The sequence below is a fragment of the Triturus cristatus genome, chromosome 7 (genome assembly GCF_964204655.1).
Source record: "Triturus cristatus chromosome 7, aTriCri1.1, whole genome shotgun sequence".
In the NCBI taxonomy this organism is placed as follows: domain Eukaryota; kingdom Metazoa; phylum Chordata; class Amphibia; order Caudata; family Salamandridae; genus Triturus; species Triturus cristatus.
Window position 1 is genome coordinate 1,245,798,161 of NC_140590.1, and position 22,323 is coordinate 1,245,820,483.

The following is a 22,323-nucleotide window of genomic DNA, read 5'->3' on the forward strand; positions in this document are numbered from 1 at the left end:
TTATAATCATCTGTGAGAAAGTGCCATCTTTCTTGCATGGTATGCCCCCACTTTTTGCTGAATTGCTGAATGTACTTTGACTGAGTGTGCCCTGGACTCCTGCCAATCAGGTGCCCAGAGCCTATGTTCCTCCCCTAAAAACCTAAACTCCCAAATTGGCAAACCCTGGCCACATGTCAGCCCCTGGTAAATGGTGCCCTAGGTACCCAGGGCCTTGTGACCAGGGAAGGCCTCTAAGGGCTGCAGCAATTATTGTGCCTCCCTTAGAGGCCCTGTACCCTAACACAACCACACTGCCCTCGCAGGCTGAGTGTCTGGGTACAAGGCAAAATAAAGAGTCGACATGGCACACATCCCTGTGTGCCATGCCCACAACCTACACTGCCCTGGCATACATCACCCACCCCTCTAGCTGGGTGCCCTATGCCAGTGGTGTGGGCACAGGAGCATGAGCCCTGTGCCCCTACAGTACCCAGGTCCATTCGTGGGCACTGTAAGTGCAGTGCTGCCATTTAAGAGTATATGGTGCTGTGAGCCCGTCAAACACAAACTCCACAGCGCCATAATGGCAACACTGAAGACTGAGAAGTTTGGTATCAAACTTCTCAGCACATTAAACCCGCACTGATGCCAGTGTGGGATTTAATGTACAAAGCACTACAGAGGGCATCTTAGAGATGCCCCTGAAACCTAACCTACAATCCACGTCTGGTCTGGGAGGCTGCCTAGGCTGCCACACAGCAGACATGTTGCTGGACCCCTGGGTGGAGAGCCCCCGCTCTCCTGGGCATGCAACAATGCACATCCTGGGTGAGGTGCTAGGTCTCCTCCCCCAGGATGGGCAGGGGGAAGCTTCAAAGGCATGCCGCCTCTGTGAGCTTCTCCAGGCCACTTGCTGTACCCAGCAAACTGGTCCCCACCGGTTCTGACCCCCACTCTGGCGGGAAGACTGTCCGGAAACCCCAAATAAGGACAGGGGATGTGCCAGTCTGCCAACCCCACCCCTCAGGTGGGGGAGGCGAGGTGAAGCACATCTCCGGGCGCTCGCCATCTTGAAGATGGGAGGCCCTGCCCAATCAGGACTAGGCTACTGCCCCCCTCCCACAGGAGAGTGGCAGGATAGGGGGGTGTACCCACCCCAGGGCAGGGACCCATTGGTCCCTGCCCTTTACCTACCTGTAACGCCCCTAAATCTAGTATTTAGAGGCACCCTGAACCTTCCTTCTCCAGATTCCAGATTCTGTAAAGGTAAAGAAGAGCAAAAAGAAAGAAGACCCGCCATGCAGCTGCTAAGAAGAGGAAGACACCAACTGCTTTGGCGCCAGCCCTACCGGCCTGTCGACCCTCGAAACTGCTCCTGTTAAATCCCGGCACTTCTTGTGGCCAGCAACCTCACAAACCCCGGAGGACCTGGCTACCTTGTGACTCGGCGCATCTGGGACTCCCATGAGCAGTGGCTCTGCTCAAAACAAGTTTCTAACCCCTGGCATCAGCCCGGAACCGCGAACCCTGCACACTCTGCACCCGCCAAGCCTGGCCTGTGCCAGAGTGGACAAAGACCCCGAGGACGTCCCCCCTGGGACTGTGACCCCGAATCCGGCACCCAAGGACTCACCTCGACGCTCCTGACGACGCATGCAGCCTCAGAACCCGGGACCCCCCCAACCGCGATCAACAGAGGGTAAGATTTCCTGACACCAAAAGGCACCCCTGCACCCGGCGCCCTGCGGCCCCCTGTGCCCGACTCCTGGGTACCTACCTATCCTCCAACTACCCAACTTACCTCTCGAAGTGGTGGTGGCACCTGAAGCATCTTCGTCCCCGAGCTTGCAGCCTTTGTTCAACCTGGAGCTTTCCCATTGAAATCCATTGAGCACCCGAAGGCTCAAAAGCACCCTGCACCCAGCCGCCCGAGTGCCATGGCAATGTAACTTCTACTCCTACCTACTTCCCCATTTGCCCTGAGCAAGTGACCAGGAGCCCAGCTCCTACAGCCACGTGGCCTGCTAGTCAGCAGCCACCAACCAAGGCCCCCCTGCCTTCCATAGGATAACATTGGGCCTAACTCACTCCGCACCCGGCCGCCGCAGTGCCGCTGAGGGTGTAACAACTGTACCAACCTGACCCTGGGAGACCCCTGAGTCTGTGCGCAGAACCTTAACTCTGCCAGTCGAGTACTTACCCAAAAGCCGATAACCCAATTTCCTTCCATAGGGTAACATTGACTGGTTTCTTCTGAAATTTCTTTTAGGCTAAGCATCCCGCGCTGCGGTGGATGACTTCCGATTTTGTGTCCCTGGCGCCCTCTAGTGACGCCTGTCACCGGCCAGCTTTCCCCCCTGGGAGTTGTAGTTCTTGGTGTGGGCCATTCCCCTCACGGCGAGGAAATGTTCGTGGCAGCGGAGGCAGCAACAGAGCAGGTATGGTGATATTCACTTTGCAGCCGTTCCCCTCATGGCAGGAGTATAACACACAGGCTAAGCGTCCCCTCACTTTTCTTCCATTGGATAACATTGACTGTTTTTCTCTGAAATTTCTTCTAAGTGTGGAGTTTCTAAAACTTAAAATATTCACCTAAAATCACCTGAGTAACGAAAACGGAAATACTCACCTGCTATTAGGAGAGATCCCAGTGCTGGATCTTGGTGCTCAGCACTGACCCTGAAAAGTACTCACAACCGTACTTACCAGCAACCCAATTTTCTTCCATAGGAAACCATTAACTGTTTTTCTGTGAAATTTCTTTTAAGTGTCGATTTTTGAAAATTACAAATATTCGTTAAAAATCGCACCAACTGTGAAAACGTAATTACTTACCTGTTTTAGATAGAGGTCCCAGTACTGAGCCTAGAAGCCCAGCCCTGGATTACAAAAGTAACGAGAACATACTTTACCTGTAACTTGAATTTTTCTCCCATAGGGAATCATTGACTGTTTTCTATGAAATTTCTTCTGTCAACTTTTAAAATAGCAAAATATTGCCTAAAAATCGTAACAGTAACTGAAACGAATTTACTCACTTGTTTCCAAGTCCCCTCCCGGGACTGAATCTAGGATCCAGTCCTGAATTAGAAAAGTAATCCTGAAAGTAATCTCTTGCAAATAACTTAAAAACTCACAATGAGCTCAATGTATTATTGTGTTTGGCATTGTGTTGCCTATTGCAACAACCTGTAACTATTGTCTACAAAAGTCAATTGTATATTGCAAAAGTATTTAACTAAAGCCTCTCATTCTGGGAAAGTATATTTTAATACCTATTGTTGGTTCTAAAATAAAACAAGCATATATTTTTTTTATATAAACCATTGGCCTAGAGTTCAGTTCTTGAGTGTGTGAGACCATTTGCTGACTGAGTGTGTACAACAAATGCTTTACACTGTCCTCTGATACTGCCTTACTGCTCGACCAAGCTACCACTTTAGAGAGTAAGGTTATATCTAACTTTAACCTCTGCCAAACCTCTGGGGACTGTGGACTCTGTACACACTGTACCTATTTGGGAACAGTATATATAGAGCCACTTTCTCACATCATCCCAAGAGTCATGCGGTGGGATACTGTGGATGTCATCTTCAGTATCGCCATTATCATGTGGTGGGTCTACGTCCTCAACCCTACCCCCTATATCCTCATCATCATCTTGTGGTGCAGGTGAAAGAGGAGGCACTGGAGAGTGTGCTGGAGAGAGTATTATGTGTGGAAGCTGTGGAGGTGGAGAGAAAGGCCTCATAGGTGAGGTGGATGAGTCTTTTTTCTTTAAGGGTATCTCAGGTGTTTCGGAGGTGTCCAATTTCCTCTTTTTAGTGGTATAGAGGTGATCTGGCTGGTAATAGGGTCGATATGGGGTGTTTTTTGCTTAGGATCCGGGGGATCTGGATGAAACAGTTCCTTTGATGCACTGTCTTTTTTCAGCACCGAGGACTTAGGCTCCGAGTGGTGCTTTGGCTTGTCTTCCTTAGCTTTAGGAGGGGTTTTTGTCTCCTTCTGCTAGGTGGAGTTTTCGACTCCGAAGATTTTTAATGTTTTTTTCTGGTCCGAAGTCTTGGGTTGACTCTGTTTCGGTGCCGAAGAGTCTGGTGTGGACAGTACCTTGTTTTTTAGTTTCGATGCCGAAGAGTCTCGTGTCGATGGTAACTTGGGCTTGTGTTTCGGTGCCGAAGATGATTTCTCGGTACCGTGGTGTGGCTGGCTCGATCCCAAGCTGCCTGAAGGCTTTGTGGACTTCAGAGCCGGGCCCGGAGACGGGGCTTCTGAAGTATTGTCATGGTGTCGACCCAGACCCGAAGGTGAAGGTGTTACCGGAGCCTTGTGTTTTTTGGGGGCAGGGGCGTCGATCTCAGTACTCACGCTCCGTTGACCTGTAGTAATCGTGTGGTCTTCTGAGTCCGATCCATTGGCTTCGGAGACGCTGGCTTGTTCATCTTCTGTCTCTGGTTCTGGATCGTCGGGCCTGCCTCGAAGATGTTGTCCGGCGCCGAAACGGTTGATCTAGACATTTCGGGACGTCGAGCCCGGCGATCACATATAGTTTTCTTGGACCTGAAAGAATCACAGGCCTGGCAGTGTCGACTCTCGTGGTCTGGAAAGAGACAAAGGTTGCAGACCTTGTGGAGATCTGTATGTGGGAATTTAGCCCCACACTTGCATTTTTTTAATGGAGTCCTTTCCATATCCTGGTTGATAGCGCCGATCGGCCCAACGACCCGCGTCGACCACAGGACTCGAAGATTTCGGGGTTTTTTGGATACGCATCGAGGTATCGCGATCAAAACAATACTGTCGAACAGTGAGAGCTTTGCGCGTCGAAGGGGACTCGAAAACGACACCGACTCGGAGCGCAGCAAATCACATCCAAACCCGATGGCGGAAAAAAACAATCTGGAGATGGAGTCGATGCCCATGCGTACTACTAACCAATGGAGGAGCCACCTATCTTGTGACTACAAAGACTTCTACAATAACAAAGTGCAAACATCCGAGCCCAACACTAGATGGCAATCTATGCACAAGTATGCGAACTACAGCTCATATGCCACGAACACCAGTATTCCCAGAATATGCTAACAGCCCTCAAGCAATAACTCAAGAACACCAAGTGAGAAGCCACAAAGCAAGCAATCTTGCCAGCTTCCTTACTGTTATGAAAGGGCTTTTGGAAATTCACCAGAAATCTTTGTTAACCTCTGAATTACAGGTGTTGGCACTCCACAAACCTATGACATTTTAATTGTCTTTCGGTCTCTGTTCAAGGATGTCTGGACATGGGACTGTCATCAAACAATTTGGGAACAGAATTGTTCCAAGCCTCTGCTCCCACAAAATCACAGTTTAAACACATCTATGCACCTCAAGCATATACTAAAAGAAACCGAAAGCGAGGTAAACTTATGAAATCGCAATACCACCTGAGAGAAATTCAGGAGATCTCAACACAAGTCATCCACAACGGACATAGACTGACGACACAAGGCTTAACATTATGGTCAATCAACAAACATCTATTTATTTTTGTGGTATGCTCATGCCACCAAGATCAATATATTTGCTGGGAGAGGTAGGTCCTACTGTCCTAGGACAGTAGGCTGATTAGTCTACTTTTGTATTCAGGAGATCAGCGGACCGGGCGGGAGACCTGCCGCTACCTTGATATTTGACGCACAGCGCTCCACAATTCACTCCACAATGGGGATAGACTATCGAGGCCAGCACAAGATAACATTTGAGACGGTTGCATGAGCCATCGGTGGAGGGGATACAAAGAACACTCATTAACAGCCTCTTTAAGCTCAGCTCAGATTCCGACATCAAAAACGTGCTCACTGAAATGAGACACAGCCTTCGACCATAGATTCAAAGATCAAAACCCTCACTAATATGCTTCACTGCAGTAGTGACAAAAACTATGAGCATGATGACTGCTTGGAACAACTCAAGCGTAGAATATCTGACACAGAAGATGACATTTCAACGCACCATCAGCGATTGCTAAGTATGGATTAAGTGCTGGAGGCCATCAAGGTCAAGAATGAGGGGGGGCCAGAGAGCTGGCACCGAAGATGGCCACCCTGACGTGAGGCTCTTGCTGTCAGGGACCGTTATCCGCCCTTACATGCATGCCTCACTGTCTGATTTTATGAAACATTATAAGACCCCGCCTTTCATTCTACCGGTCTTACTGTTTACGTGACGTGATGCTATGGACGACGTGCGGAAGCGGCAGTGATCACAGCTCTAAAGATGGTTGCATCAGGGAGTGAAAGATCGGGAGCAGTGTTGTTATAGTGCAGGGCTGACACTGTGAGCTGCGTCGTCTTCTGGCAACCGACTGCTGCCGTAATACTGTCGGCACCCTTGCTGTAGTGTCGCGGGCGCCGGGAACAGATCTCAGGGTCAAGGCGCAGAGCGGCTGAGGACTTGTGGGGGAGAACTCTGTGGCAGCTGCGATTGGGTGTAGCATGCCGCTCCCGGCCAAGGAGGACCTGTGGGCTATGAAGACCGCTCTCTGCATGTCTGGGCCCATCGATTACCCATATTTCGGCATGATTTTGCATATAAGAACCAGCCAACGCTGCAAGCCGGGCTCTCTACCCTTGGGGCGGCCGATTGCTTCACTATGCTGCCCTTTGTTGGAGCTTCGCTGATGGCCATGTAACTCGTTGGTTATCCTGCATGACACCGGTAATGAACGGATGCCTTTTCCCAAATGCTGGTGGTAGAGAGAGCCCATAAACTGCTGATTAGCAGACTGCTACACGGGGCTTTGGTGCAGCCCATCATAGCAAGTTTGTTGAATTTTCAAGACAGGGATACAGCTCTTTGCTTGGCACAGGAGATGGGCCTCTCAACTTTGATGGCAATAATGTATTGCTTTTTCCGGATTTTACGTTGCTGTTCAGGAGGCAGAGTGTAAATTCATGCCAAGGCAGAAAAAACTTTTTCAGACCTGGATTCCATATGTAATGTTGTACCCGGTGTGAGAAAATGGGGTTCTGTTGCAGTACACCCGCTCCACACACATGCACTTTCTGCCTGGCTTTTGATGCAACTTTGGCTGTAGAGTACTGGGTTCCTGCTGTCCAGGTTCCCAGTACCAGTGTTCTTTCTCTAAAAACATAACCACAACTAGCACTTCCACCCTCTGTAAGTCCTTAGTAAGTGATACCCTGGGTACCTATGGCCTGGAAGCTGAAGAGGGTTCCCTGGGGCCCCTTCACTAGAACAATGCCACTGCCCCTCCAGCTTGCACGCCCCTGTAAGACCAAAACCAACAAAGTCCACATGGCACCCTGCCTGGGTGCCATGCCAGCTAACACTGCCAAAGATAGAGATAACAACACAAGAAATTAAAAAACGCATAATCCAACATCAATCACGCATTAGATGTAAAATTACCACTGCACCCATGGTAGAACACTACGTGAAGAATGAACATACCCCCACTGATATGAAATGGTTTGTATTGGAGACTGTAAAAAATACAAAAAGAAGACAAAATGTTGAGCGCCTACTGACTCTGAAGGAAAACAGGTGGATTTGGTCAGTTAAAACGGTAGAGAAGGGACTGAATTCCTTTATTGAATGGCAAACTTTGGCGACACTGTAATCTATATGGCCCCTTGTTGTCTCACTGTATTAAACAGGATCCTTCATTATTATTTTTTGTCTGGATAGGGGGTGCTTGGGCCCTTCTAGATCCATACTGGAAGTGCTGCAATCACGCTGTGAATAATCTCGTGCTCTTCTACTTATATGAATGACATAATTCTGGGGACTAATATATAGCTGATTACATCGGACGATGTTATGTTAGATTTTTATTCTGAATGATAGAAGACCTTTTATAAGCCATCGTGCTATGAACAATTGGTCACTTAGCCATGTGGTTGCGTTATCGGGTTTTTTCCTGCCCTCTGTTTTTGTCGTATTTGCTGATACCTAGTATCTGCATTGATGCATCTTTGACCAGTCTTCTTAACTAATATGCGTACTTATACCTTCTCATGTATACACCGAAGCGTTTTTTCCTTTTGGATCTAGACGTTTTTAATCTACCATATATTCCATAGGTTCTGACAATTTATACTTTTGTCCCGCGATTGTCAGCTATATTCAGAAGGCAGCGGGGTATAGTCTAATTTGATTTTGAGTGTTAGACTCACTATTTGAAGCTTAAACGTCCACATTCCAAGATGGCCGATTTGTTTTGCTGTGCGTTCATTACGATATACATCACGCCACTCTTGAAATAACGCACGCGTCGTCTTGCGACTCACACTCGGACTAATTGGCGAGGTGTTGAATGGAAGAGTAGCCAGTAAAGATACCCGTTATTGGTAAGGAATGGAGTGGGTCACAGACGGGTGGTCTAACTGTTATAGAGAATAGAATTGGCGGAATCGTTAAGTGATTAGGTCTGTTTCCTTTGCTTAGTTACAGATTACGGACTCACGAAGCACCAAGGAAACCTGGCGTTCTTTGTAAGTAACTGTTGGAAGTTTGAGCTATGGTACTCTGTGTACGTAGAGAGCAAACTTGTGGTATATATTTTTTTAAAAAAATTAAATTGTATTCACGATATGCTGTATCTTTGGAATTATGATTTCTAGAACTAAGTGCTTCTACGGTGGAAAACCGGTTAAGAATCAAAACAAGAGATTAGGAAGTGTTTATAGTCTCGAAGAAGTAAGTGCATACTTTCTCACAACAAATCTTCACATTAGATACGTCCACTGAGTGGTGGTGGTTTGCGTTACTGTTCGGGCGGTTGTAATTGTGGATAATAGAGTGGTGTCTGGGACATCTCAAACTGACTTTTTGTGCACGGAGTTTAATCTGTTTCACTCTTTTTTCATTGGGTGTTATATAGTTTACGGTGTCTGGGTACCTATTTACTATATCAGGTGGTTACCTTATGGACACACCTGTTTTCCTTCAATGTAGAGGCAATACAAATATTTAGAACTTAGATGTGGATATGTGTAAATAGCATGTTTAATAATGGAAGAAATAAATTTGTTTATAATAGATACATGGTGCAACTGTGGTCCTGAAGATGGTCTCGGTGATTAATATTATCAGATAGGAGACCGAAACGTCGACGCTGTGACACTTCTTTGGCATAAACCGAGTTCATCTGATGTGTTAACATATCGCAATTGTCTAAACAAGAATTTTCTTGGTGTATGACCAACTGTGGATGGTTCATTGCTGTATAAAAAATGTCAATGACTACTGTTTATATGTGCTAAATCGACAGTAGTCCTATGTTGCCAATGTATAAATGAAAATATATATATTTTTTATTATTGTATATATAAAAAGATTGGTTATGTCAAACTACTAAAAAAAGATTGCATAAAAAAATCAACTGTGAGAATTGTCTTTATCTAAGTTCTTGAAAATGAAGTTCACTACGGTGACTACTTGATTAATGAATAGAAGCTAAATAAATCCTCAAGGTTTATCTTTGTTTAAAAAGATATAGATAAGTCACCTCGCTAGCAGGCCTTACCAGCCCTAAGGCAGGGTGCACTATATCCCAGGTGTGGGCATATCTGCATGAGCAGATATGCCCCTACAATTTATTCCTTAATTTTATAAGTGCCAGGGAATGCATAGAGTGTACATGGGCTTGACTCTGTGCACGGTATAACCACCTAGTGGCAAACCATACACAGAGCCAGCTTCTTACATTGGTGGTGCAGCGGTGGGGTACAATACTTTGATATTTCTTGTACCACTTCATCAATAAGTGATTTAAGAAGAGTATATTAAAAATTGCCTTTAGCTAAAATATTTTTTACATTTGTGCTCCAGCAGTGGCCAAAGCCATCTTTGGTATCTTTACCAGGGTTGGTTTTCCAAAGGAGGAAGTATCAGACAGAGGAACAAACTTCATGTCTGCAGACTTAAAACACTTGTGGGAGGAATGTGGGGTGACTTATAAGTTTGCTCCCCCCTACCACCCACAAACCAATGGCCTGTAAAGGCATGATTAGTGGGCTCCCTGAAAAACTCAGAAGAAGATGGGATATTTTACTTCCCTGCCTGCTTTTCACCTACAGGGAAGTGCCACAGAAGGGAGTGGGTTCTCACCCTTTGAACTTCTGTTTGGGTACCCTTTTAGGGGTCCTCTGAATCTTGTAAGGGAAAGGTGGAAAAAGCCCCACAAAGAGCCAAAACAAGACAGTAGATTATGTGTTTGGCCTTCGTTCTGGAACAGCTAAGTACCTAGAAATAGCAAATAAAAACCTTCAGGCCAGTCAAGAGCGTCAAATGCAGTGGTATGACCAGAACGCTGCCAAGGTCGAGTTGAAACCATGGCAGAAAGTACGGGTATTGGAGCCTGTGGCGCCTAGGGCCCTCAAAGACAAGTGGAGTGGGCCCTACCCTCTTATTGAAAGAAAAGGGGAGGTCACCTATCTGGGTTATACCTGTCAACTGCCTGAAGCCCTATTATAACAGAGCTGATGTGACAATGCTCATGGTCACAGATGAGGGACAGGAAAATGATAGTGAACCTCTCCCTGATTTCCTCTCTAGCAATCCAAAAAAAAGGTCTGACCCCCTAGAGCAAAAGGAAAGACGGTATTCTCCACTCCAAGTGGTCACTTCCAGTTTACTATGATACACTTTGGACTAAAGAATGTTCCTGCCACCTTCCAGAGGTTGGTGAACACAGTACTTGCTGAACTGGAGTCCTATAGTGAAGATTATCTAGATGATATTCCTGTCTATAGCTTCACCTGGAAGGATCATTAAATCCACCTGGGGAAGGTCCTCGAGGCTCTGAGAAGTGCAGGACTCACAATCAAGGCCAGCAAGTGTCAGATAGAGCAGAGAAGGGTTGTATACTTGGGTCGCCTGGTAGGTGGACGCCTTGTTCAGCCACTCAAACCCAAACTCCAGACAATTCTGGAAAGGGAAGCTCCAAAAAGTCAGGGTGTTCCTTGCCTTGACTGGGTATTACAAGACGTTTGTGAAGGAGTATGGGCCCATAGTGACCCCCCTCACATAACTCCCCTCCAAGAAGATGCCCAAGAAAGTGAACTGGACAGAAAGCTGTCAAATGGCTTTTGACACTCTGAAGGATGCAATGTGCTCTGCCTCAGTCCTGAAAGCTCCAGATTACTCCAAGCAGTTAATTGTGCAGACAGATGCCTCTGAACATGGGATAGGTGCAGTCCTAGCCCAGACAAATGATGAGGGACATGACCAACCTGTTGCCTTCATAAGGAGGAGACTACTCCCCAGAGAGCAGAGTTGGAGTGCAATAGAGAGGGAAGCCTTTGCTGTTATCTGGGCCCGAAAGACATTGAGGCCATACCTTTTTGGCACTCACTTCCTAGTTCAGCCAGACCACAGGCCTCTCAGGTGGTTACAATAGATGAAAGGTGAAAACCTCAAACCGCTAAGGTTGTCCATCTTCCTACAGGGAATGGGTTTTACAGTGGATCACAGACAAGGACTGCCCATGACAATGCAGGTGGTCTTTCCAGCTTCTTCCACTTAGAAGATGAAGGCTCTCCAGGGTAAGGTAAGTTTCTTCCTCCTTCGTTTAGGGGGGAGGGCTCATGTGAGAAAGTGCCTCTTTTGACATGGCTATCCCCCACTTTTTGCCTGGTATTTGATGTGATCTCTATTGTAGTGCACAGTGTCCCTGCCAACCAGGTACCCTGTGCTAGTGCTTCTTCCCTAAAAACGATTCCACAATTGGCCCTTCAGGCCCCCTTAATGCCCCCTGTAGGTCCTTAGTAAATGGTACCTGGGTACCTAGGGCATTAGGACTGAAAAGCTTCCCCTAGGGAACCCTCAAATAGGTCATGCAGACAGCCACTGCAGCATGCATGGCCTGGTGCAGACAAAAAGGACAAAGTCGATATGGCACACTGCCTGTGTGCAATGCCAACCAGCACTGCCTAAAGTATAGGTAAGTCACCCCTCTAGCAGGGTGCACTATACCACAGGTTTGGGCATATCAGCATGAGCAGATATGCCCCTACAATATTTAATGCAATTCTTATGTATTGTAAGTGCCAGGGAAGCCATAGAGAATGCATGGGCAGGAAACTCGACAACTCAAATTCCTTAGCACCATTATGGCTTTCCTGAACCCAGGCGTGTTTAGTACCAAACTACTTCTTCCAATAAACAGACACTGATGCCAGTGTGGGATTTACTGAACCATATACCCAGAGGGGACCTCAGAAGTGCCTCCTGAAAACCTACCAATCCTGGTGTGGTCACAGACTGGCTGGGTGCAGCCTGCCACCACCAGACATGTTTCTGGATCGCTGGGTCCAGAGCCTCTGTTCTCTGGGACCAGAAACAATGCACATCCTGTCACACCTCTTCCCCCATGATGGGTCCAGTGCTCAAGAGAGATACTTCAAAGGCCTGTCCCCTTTGTAATGTGACCCCCAATCCTCTGCTGCAAGCAGCAGATGGCAACCCCTGGGTTACACACTCACTTTGGGTGGGGAAACAGTCAGGTAAACTTAAGAGACTAGGAGGTGTGCTCACCTCTGCCAACTCCACCCCTAAGGTTGGGGAGGCGAGGTTAAGCACATCTTTCAGTCCCCACCATCTTAAAGATGGGGAGACCCCTCCAATTAGGGTCAGGACTATGCCCCCTCCCACAGGAGGTTTGCATAATTGAGGTTGTAGTCAACCCAGGTAATGTGCCCATTGACCCTGCCTGCTACTCCCCTAAAACACCCCTTAATTTAGTATTTAGGTGGCTCCTCCTGACCTGGAAACCAATTTCTGCCGACTAAGAAGAAGGATGAAGACAACATCGTGCAGCGAACCCTGGAGACAACTGACTTGGCCCCTGTCCTACCAGCCTGTCCCCGGGCTTCCAAGACCCTGCAAAAGAAGATGCCTGGCCTGCAACTAGCGACTTCCAGAACCCGAGAAAGACGGTCTGCTCTTTGAAAAAGAACCAGAACTCAAGAGGACAGCGGATCTGTCCCCAAGAAACCTACACAAAGGACTCTGGTGCCCTCCGGAACCGCTGTACCAGCCCACTCTGCACCCAACACCTCCAGCCCGTGTACAGATAGACCACCGACCAAGAACAGGTTCCTCAGCGATCCTGACATCAAATCCAGCGTAGGCTGACCTCTCCTGGACTCCACAACAACGCCTGCAGACTGAATCCAGATGCTGCAACGCCTCCGGTAAGAATCCAACCTCTAGGGACACCCCTGCACCCAATGCTGGCCTCCTCCAAGCAGCCCTGGTGAAAAGCGTGCAGCCTGTTTTCAAAAATCCACCTCTCCATTGAAAAGCATTGGGCTGAATATGCACCCTGCACCCGGCCGCCCCTGTCCCACAGAAGGTATAGGTTTAGTGCTGCCTTGTGGCCCCATCCTGAGCTTGCTCTAAACCCCAAAGCTTGGCCCCTGCAACCGATCTACTTACCTCCAAGCAGTATGGCTTCAGCACCTTCAGTCTTTATTCAAACGCATTGGGCCGAACTCAGATTTTGACATCTGCACCCGGCCGCCCCTGTGCCGATGGTGGTGCAGTTTTGGTACTCAACTGGCCTGCCCATTGCTTACCTTTGGTCCTGAAGACTGGAACTGTAAGTTGTGTACCTATCTATATAACCGCATTATTGTTTTCCTCCATAGGAGAACATTGAACTCTGAAAATTGTAGTCACCTTTTGAAAGTGTTAAGTATTGCAAAACGTACTTTACATTTTTTTTGTGAAAATCTTGGTCTTAAAATAAATTTTGAACAAAGAATATTTTTATAAAATTGGTGTGATCTCCATTTTGAGTCGTGCGTCCCTTATTGGTCAATGTTGTGCAATAAATGTCTCACAGGCCTCAGGCTGCTCGCCAACACTACCACTAACAGAGCACTTTGGGTTTACATTGAGGCCTGTACACTTTTGGGGAATTGCTGGTATATCCACCTAGTGGCATTCCATATACAGAGCCAGCTTCCTACAGCAGCACTAATGAAATATACAACTAACACACCCAAGAGTCACTATGCAATGTGAATACCCAAAAGACCCAGTGGTGCAGGGAGGTGTCTCTAATTAGCAAATGAATCTGAGAACATGGGAAGATCAAGGGTAAGGTCGCCTGCCCTTAATACATTTGGTGTCAGCAGTTCCTCCATAAAGCAATACGAAGCCCTTTTCATTGGCTGCCATGCCAACCTATGTGTATAGCCTTTGTTATGCAATCTGATATGCAGGAGCTGGGCTGCTGGAAAATAAGTATGCTGTCTTTTTTTTTTTTTTTTTTTTTTTTTTTTGAGCAGAACTTAATAGGAAACAATTCACCATCTATATTGCACAGACATCTGAACTTTTTGCTTATGATTATCCATTGATTAAGTATGACAACTCTTGCATATATCATTAATTCATTTTATTTCTTGTTTTTTGCAATTCTGTTTATATATATATATACACATGTACAAAACCTTACTTTGTGTACGTTTTATAGCATAATTATCATGTCATACTTCAATGTAAACATTTGCATTCGCATTGTACATTAGATAATCAATAAGAGACTAGAGTTAATAGGAAAACCAAACGAAAGAAATAACAAAAACAGAAAATAATAATGTGTTATGGCTAATATTTTTTTGTTTCTACGCGCGTTTCGGCGATCAGCCTTCTTCAGGTAGCCATAATCCTGATGCCTCCTATGGTAAAAGAAAATAAACTATAATAGTCTGTGCAAACCATGACATCCTAACAGTGCATAATCATAATTATAAAGAATATATGTACACATTTATTTACAAATTATTACATACAAATATCTATTTACAATTTCATACCTATTCCTATACATATTAGATTATATTCATTTCCAAATCATTATAGCTGCCTATACTTTTCAAAGTAGTTAATTTTGAAGCAGGAGCTCAGTTTTGGGGAAACTCAAAGCATTCAGTTTGAAATAATGTTGTTGGTGGCTCTTCACTTTTTTATATAATACGGTATTTTGAATCTATCGTATTTTGCACTGTGATAAGACTCTTCAACTCCTCCCCTTGTTTTGAGACTGATAGTGTATATCTATATAATCGACACGACCTTATTCTATAATATATGAGGTTATCATTATATTTGAAATATAGACGAGTTTCATTAGGGTTCTATTCCTTTTCTCTTTACGCGCTCTACATATTATATATCGTTTCATTTCATTACCTTAGGGCGTCTGATCACTCGTATCTATTCTATTGAATACAGGTCCGTAGATGTTAACTTATCTTTTCATTTTTTCACCGCCAAAGGGTTGTGGTCAGAGTTCTACAACAGGGAAAAAGTACGATTTTAGGGCTGATGCTATCGCACATTCGGGTCCATTATACTTGCATAATTTCGACTGACTTACTTTATGAGATATTTTCTCTGACACTGAGCAGGGCAAAATGATAGTGACGTGCATCTGAAACGGCTCAAGGCTGGATTGGTATGGTTTCTATGGGAGACATAACAGATGTCTGTGCAATATAGATGGTGAATTGTTTCCTATTAAGTTCTGCTCAAAAAAAAAATTTTTGCTTTAAAACCCTAGAATAGGAAATGTTTTTTAGGGGTACCCTTGTTAAGTTACAACATATTTTCTCCATGGCCGGTCCATGTGGGGTAGCTTGTACATAGTTAGTGTAAAAGTGCATATGTAAATTCATTTCCAAATACATACGGTAATAATTAGCATTCTGATATACTGGGGTTACCGATCTTTATGGTGGAGATCCTCTAATACGGTAGCAGGATAATACAACAAGCAGTACTTCCTTGCATTTATTTCTTAAGAAAATGGAGAAACTCCAAACATTCGGTTTTTCAGATGAGGACCTAGTGTCTTTATTAGGCGATTTCACCGTAAGTGGCCAAATGGGGCTCCGAGCCAGCACTATAGGTAATGAAGACCTCAATAAATTGACAGCAATAAAGAAGAAAGCCAAACGCATTGAAATGCATGGTCATTTCATGTTGGAGTACCTTAAGGTAGGAGTTATTCCGCAAGGGCTAAGGGTAAGAAACATCCCAAGTCTATTTGTTAAAATTCGCAAATTCCTAGAACGCTGGTCACATATAGCAAATAGATGCTCTCGGGATCTAATGATCCTTATAGTAGAAACATCTAAAGAGATGATACAAACACTAATGGAAGAAATCCAGGAATTAGAAAATAAAATCAAAAATGACCAAGCAATCGAGGAGGCGAAAAAGAAACTAGAAGAGGTAGAAGCTGAGATGGTATCTTACCAGGAATACCTGATGAAACGAAAAACAGATAAACTAAAAAAAGATGTAAGATATACCACCCAAGAAAAAATCTATCCATACCTGGCAGACAACTTTTACCAACAGCTACCAGTAGAGGAGGATCAGTTTCAGTCTAGGAATGATAGGCCCACTAAGAAAATAGTAACCTTCTCGGACACCACGGATTCAGAAGGAGAAGGTTTCAATCAATATCAAGCCAACATAGGAAATCGTCAGGGCCAAGGGGATAATAGGGGTGATCGACCAGGTTTTTTAGCCCGGCGAGGAACCCAAAGAACCAGATGGCGACCCCGGTACCAACGACGTCAACGGGGCGCTTATCAGCAGGGATACAACTACCCCCAAACACAGAGTTTCTACCAGGACGACCCACAAGTTCTGACGACCAGACATGCCCACTATTGGCGCGAATAAATCAAATTCCAATTTTCAATTTAAGTACCATCGATATTGACAGCCAGACTGAATCAATCTTAACAAAGGGATTATCTTTCATCCCACACACCAAAGCGAACAAGTTTGAACTATTCCAAGACCTTATCTCATTTTTTCGCAAGATCAGATTGCGGGCCTTCTTTGAGGATAGGCCCCCTCAAATAACAGGTACTCCTAACAGATCAGGGCTAGCACCTCCATCCACGTTCACTCCCACTCTGGAACAGGTAGGACCTGAGGTGGCTATCTTCGAACATGTGGTATTTAACAAAATAACAACAGCCACAAAATTTATTCCAGCACCCAGATACAACATACCTCGTGAGGAATACCAAGCCCTTATGAAACTCAAAAACAATACGGGCATTACTATCAAAAGCTGCGACAAAGGTGGGGGAATAGTAGTAATAGATACAGACCGATATGTCACCAATATGACCACGATGTTGTCTGATAGAAAGCACTATACCCCCATCAGTGTTGACCCAACCAAACGAGTGTCCAAATTAATAAGAGACCTAACAACAAAAGGCTTAGAAGAAGGGGCCATCTGTGAGCAAGAATCGCTTTTCCTAAATGTACCGAAACCAAAAACGGCTGCAATATATGATATACCGAAAATCCATAAGAATGTCACCAATCCACCGTACAGGCCCATTGTGACCACTATTGGGTCGGCAACAGAGACGTTATCTAAATACGTCGATGCCATACTACGTCCCTATATCCCCAAAACCAAATCATATATAAGGGACACAGTTGACATTATCAACAAGATTGAACAAATCAGCATCAACCAATCTTCACAATTGTTGGTTACCATGGATATTGAGGCATTATATAGTAATGTGCCACAAGCAGCAGCATTAACAGCAGTAGAATGGTTCATTGAAACCTATGAAATAGACTGCCCTGCACAATTTTTACTGGAATGTCTTCAAATCATCCTTCAAGAGAACACCTTTGAATTTAATGGTGCACTGTACCAACAAACGCAAGGAGTAAGCATGGGTGCTTCCTGTGCACCCACGGTAGCAAACATCTTTATGGCGTACTATGAAGATCAGTTTGTATACAATGAAGTTGCACCATTTAGTGAATCCATCACTAACTGGTCTAGATTCATAGATGATGTCTTCTACATCTGGAATGGGACAGAAGAAGATCTAACGGAATTTATTTCCTGGTTAAATCTTTGCGATCCAAATATCCGTTTTGTGGCAGTGAGTGACAGACATAAAGTTGAATTTTTAGATGTAATAATCAAATCCACCGGACAACAGCTAGTGGTTGATTTATTTACAAAGCCCACAGCAAGGAACACGCTCCTGCACTTCTCCAGCTATCACCCATCAGTACAGAAGTCAACTATCCCTTTTGGGCAATTCCTCCGACTTCGGAGGAACTGCACCAACATAGAGGACTATGATAAGCAATCGGTCATCATGAAGGCGAAATTTATAGCTAGGGGCTATCCAAGGAGACTAGTACGTGACTCCTTTAAAAGGGCCCGGTATTTCGATCGCCAATGCTTACTGAATAAGAAACCTCCAAAAGAACAAAAACGTTTGGTGATGGTTATGAAATACTCAACCATGAATGAATCCGTACGACAAATTGTAAACTCCAACTGGCACATCTTAAATGCCACAAGGAGTGATTCAAACTGCCTACCCAAACCAATGTTTGCGTACCGAAAAAACAAAAACTTGAAGGATCTGGTGACAAGATCCCGTATGCAGAAACCGATAACTACTATCACACAATCTAGTATTGAAGGTTTACACACAGTAAAAGGAAACTATCGATGTATGTCCTGCCTAGCCTGTAAATCTGCACTAGAGGTGAAACAATACTCCATTAATGGAGTTGAAATACATTTGCAGAACCTAACAAATTGCAAAACGACTAACATAATATATGCAATCCAATGCCCCTGTAAGAAAACATACATAGGGGAAACATCAAGGTCTATGGCAACCCGCCTAACAGAACACAGGTCTGCAATCAAAACAAAAAAACTTCAAGCACCACTAGTGCAACATTTCATTGATCTCAATCACACCACAGAACAATTAAAATGGTTAATACTGGAAAAGATTAATACCAGTGGAGCGAAGGGCATGGAGATACGGAAAAGAAGGGAAGTCTTCTGGATTTTCTCCCTGGACACATATAAACAAGGGTTAAATAATGAGATACCGTGGAGTCAAGCCATTCGTTACAACAACTGATATGATGCATGTACAAAATGATAAGAAACATCATAAAGAACCATGTAGAAACTCGGAATGAGTTTAATATACTGAATAGACATTCTGACATTTTTTTGACAAACTTGTGAGTAAGGCACAGAGGCAAGTTGCGAAAATATAAATAATGCAGCATCTCAACCTAAATACATAACTTTTTTTGTATCTAAATATAAGGCATTATGATTGCCCCAAGTGGATTTTCACCGTAAGAAACCTACACCTTTAAGATCTTCTGTACACGCGGTAATCGGGCCACGTATGATTGGCGGCTTTTTAAAAACCCAATTATATCTGTGTCCAATCGATTATGTCAATATAACCTTACCAAGTGGAAAGGATTGCAAAATGGCGCGTGATAGGCTAACACGGAATACAAAGCAGCCAATGACAGAAAGGCTTGCACAATATAACGAGATTGCCGGATAGCGAATGCAGGCTGACACGTCCACAGGAGAGCGATGAAGCGGGGAACGGAAAACTCTGAATAAGAATATGACGAACCTCTGGTGAGTGAGAATCAAGCTTCTTAACAACTAGCATCAACAGAGAAGATAACGCGAACAAGTTCGCATAATATAAGACAGACTATAACCATTAATTCAATTTAAATACTCTTATTTACAGACGACGTCACCGCGAACCGTTTTGGGATAATACACGAACAACGAGCAATCATTATATATGCTGTGACTCACTAAAGCAAATAACGTTACTGTTCTGGTGAGTGCAATTTTGCGATTACACTTATAAAGAGATTAAAAGTAGCTCTTTCCACCTATTAACACCGTAGTAAGTCTTAAGATCCGTCTAGATTTAAGTTGACTTCTCTCTCCCCCAGACTACGTCATTACTCTTCACCTAACCGTTAATATGTCAACAAGTTGATAGACACGCCAGATTTAGGACGGAACAATCCGGTGACCATACATTGACACTGTGCTCGAGTAAGTATCTAAGAAAATTAATATGAACTAAAAAGGTCAGTCATGAATGTTTTGCCCTTAAAAATAAAAATAAAAATAAACATATCAATACTAGGATACCAAAATGTTATGTCTCCCATAGAAACCATACCAATCCAGCCTTGAGCCGTTTCAGATGCACGTCACTATCATTTTGCCCTGCTCAGTGTCAGAGAAAATATCTCATAAAGTAAGTCAGTCGAAATTATGCAAGTATAATGGACCCGAATGTGCGATAGCATCAGCCCTAAAATCGTACTTTTTCCCTGTTGTAGAACTCTGACCACAACCCTTTGGCGGTGACAAAATGAAAAGATAAGTTAACATCTACGGACCTGTATTCAATAGAATAGATACGAGTGATCAGACGCCCTAAGGTAATGAAATGAAACGATATATAATATGTAGAGCGCGTAAAGAGAAAAGGAATAGAACCCTAATGAAACTCGTCTATATTTCAAATATAATGATAACCTCATATATTATAGAATAAGGTCGTGTCGATTATATAGATATACACTATCAGTCTCAAAACAAGGGGAGGAGTTGAAGAGTCTTATCACAGTGCAAAATACGATAGATTCAAAATACCGTATTATATAAAAAAGTGAAGAGCCACCAACAACATTATTTCAAACTGAATGCTTTGAGTTTCCCCAAAACTGAGCTCCTGCTTCAAAATTAACTACTTTGAAAAGTATAGGCAGCTATAATGATTTGGAAATGAATATAATCTAATATGTATAGGAATAGGTATGAAATTGTAAATAGATATTTGTATGTAATAATTTGTAAATAAATGTGTACATATATTCTTTATAATTATGATTATGCACTGTTAGGATGTCATGGTTTGCACAGACTATTATAGTTTATTTTCTTTTACCATAGGAGGCATCAGGATTATGGCTACCTGAAGAAGGCTGATCGCCGAAACGCGCGTAGAAACAAAAAAATATTAGCCATAACACATTATTATTTTCTGTTTTTGTTATTTCTTTCGTTTGGTTTTCCTATTAACTCTAGTCTCTTATTGATTATCTAATGTACAATGCGAATGCAAATGTTTACATTGAAGTATGACATGATAATTATGCTATAAAACGTACACAAAGTAAGGTTTTGTACATGTGTATATATATATATAAACAGAATTGCAAAAAACAAGAAATAAAATGAATTAATGATATATGCAAGAGTTGTCATACTTAATCAATGGATAATCATAAGCAAAAAGTTCAGATGTCTGTGCAATATAGATGGTGAATTGTTTCCTATTAAGTTCTGCTCAAAAAATTTTTTGCTTTAAAACCCTAGAATAGGAAATGTTTTTTAGGGGTACCCTTGTTAAGTTACAAAAAAAAAAAAAAAATAAGTATGCTGTCTCCAGAGTGTCCTAAGTTACAACAAAAATTTTAGTAAGGCGTGAAAAGACTTTAAAATTGTTCAAATAAAGCTAAAAGACATTGTCACTGTACCTCCTCCAAAGGACGATTCCATGAAGGTATGCATTTGATTGAATAAGAGTACAAATTGCCTCACATTCAAAAAACATTTGTAGGAAATAGTTTACGGAGAGTGCAATACGAAGATAAACTATAAAGAAAGTGGGGTTTTAAGATGGATTCTGAAGTTTAAGGCCGGTCAAATGACAGTAATAATGTTCATGTAGTATACTGGTATAGAGAGAATGTCTTCATGGTGATTAATAGTTGCATAGAGGGATCAAATCGGAGTTTTCGATCACGTTGATCATGAGAATTCTTTCTGACAAATCCTGGTCATGGTACAAAGTTATGGATGAAATGAAATTGAAAATTGTTTTTTAAATGACAATTAATGTACATGCAAATTGGCTCAAGTAAGGGCACAGATCCAGATAATATAGGTGTATCCAGGGGTTTAGATGCATTCTTATGTATTTTATGTAGTGTATACAATATTGGGGGGGAGTATTGTCAAGGAATTGCTATGTCGGGTTACTCAAGGAACCTTCCTGTTTGGCATTTGAAGTAGAAGCATATCTTTTTTTTTATCTCAGGAAGTGGATTATGGCGGAGATCATTGTAATGAGTGGCACTTTCATATGGTTCATGGATTTCTGCGTTATACTGGTAAACATCCTGAAAAACAATACCACCACCTTTGTCAGCAGGCTTAAGCACAAGTTAATTATTGACCTTTGGTTCAATGAGAGTCTTTTTCTTCAGGGCATACGTTCTATGTGACAAAAGTTCTTCTGCCAAGTATTATGGCCAAGTCTACAAGGACAGTGGTGAACGAAATTGTGGAAAGCCAATCATAGGAAGATTCACTTATCTATTGGCTCATCCTCATCAATAGGAACGGAGGCCTAGGGGTTTATCTGATAGGTCACTAATCTGATCACC

General features: G+C 43.6%; 1 protein-coding gene across 4 annotated transcripts in view; it reads right to left on the reverse strand.

Moving 5' to 3' along the window:
- The window catches only part of KAT8 (lysine acetyltransferase 8), a 236,767-nt gene that overhangs the window by 121,370 nt on the left and 93,074 nt on the right, over positions 1-22,323 (reverse strand). The window lies entirely within an intron of this gene.